Raw genomic sequence first — 1,563 nt, 5'->3', positions numbered from 1 at the left:
ATTCTTATTAAAAATTTTGAATCTCTTTATTTTCTTTTCCATATAATTTTTGAAAAATCCAAAAAAGTTACAAAGTCATAAAAATAAAAAATATTTTATGTTTCTTGTTTGAGTCTAGTGTCTCATTTTAAATTTGGTATCAATTGCATGTTTCTGTTCTTCTTGCATTTTTTGAATTCATTCATGTGTCTCCATTGATCTTCAAGTTGTTCTTGATGATTTACTTGCTCTGATCTTTAAATTCTCTTGTTTTGTGTGTTTAGTTGTTTCTCATATGCATTCTCAATTTGTTAGTGTCAGTAGTATACAAACTTTTAAGTTTGGTGTCTTGCATGCATTGGTTATTTGATTTTAGTTGCATTTTGATTATTTCTCATCATTAAAAATCCAAAAAAATTTTCAAAAGTGTGTCTTTTCTAGTTGATAATACAGAGAATTGAAGATTCAGAACATACAGCAGAGGAATTACACAGAAAAAGCTTGGTGTTCAAAACGCCCAATGAGGAAGGAAAACTGGCGTTTAAACGCCAGCCAGGGCTGGGCGTTTAACGCCCAAAAAGGTAGAGTTTTGGGCGTTAAACGCCAGAATGGATACCATTCTGGGCGTTTAACGCCAGGATGGCACAAGAGGGAAGATTTTGTTTTTAATGCAAATTTTTTTCAAGTTTCCATAATTTTTCAAATCAAATCTTTTTCAAATCATATATTTTCAAAATCAATTTCTTTCCTTTTTCAAAAAAATACTTGCTAACAATTAATGATTTGATTCAACATTTCAAGTATGTTGTCTTTTCTGTTGAGAAAGGTTTAATGTCTGAATCATATCTTTTAAATTTCTTGTTAGCCAAATCATTAATTTTAAAAATCAAATCTTTTTAAATTGCTTTTCAATCATATATTTTCAATCATATCTTTTTTAAAACCATAACTTTTCAATCATATCTTCTTAATCACATCTTTTTCAAAATAGTTTTCAAATCATATCTTTTTGATTTCTAGTTTCAAAATCTTTTTCAAAAATCACTTTATTTCTTTCTTAATCTGAGTTTTCGAAAATCATCAATCAAATTTTCAAAATTTCTTTTTAATTATTTTAAATCTTTTACTTTAATTTCAAAAAAATTCTTTCCTTCTTCTCACATCCTTCTAATTAAGGACTAACACTCCTCCACTCTCAACAATTCGAACTCCATCTCTCTTGATAAGTTCGAATTCTTCTTCTACCTCCTCCTTCTATTCTTCTTTTCCTCTGACATCTCAAGGAATCTCTATACTGTGACATAGAGAATTCCATATTTTCTTGTTCTCTTCTCTTTCATATGAGCAGGAGCAAAGACAAAAGCATTCTTGTTGAGGCTGACCCTGAACCTGAAAGGACCTTGAAGCAAAAGCTAAGAGAAGGTAAAGCACAATTCTCTATAGAGGACCTAACAGAAATCTTCAAAGAAGAAGACATGGCAGCCAAAAACAACAACAATGCAAACAATGCAAGGAAGGTGCTGGGTGACTTTACTGCACATACTCCCGACTTCTATGGGAGAAGCATCTCTATCCCTGCCATTG

The sequence above is a fragment of the Arachis duranensis genome, chromosome 6 (assembly GCF_000817695.3).
Source record: "Arachis duranensis cultivar V14167 chromosome 6, aradu.V14167.gnm2.J7QH, whole genome shotgun sequence".
NCBI lineage: Eukaryota > Viridiplantae > Streptophyta > Magnoliopsida > Fabales > Fabaceae > Arachis > Arachis duranensis.
This window is presented reverse-complemented; position numbering follows the sequence as displayed.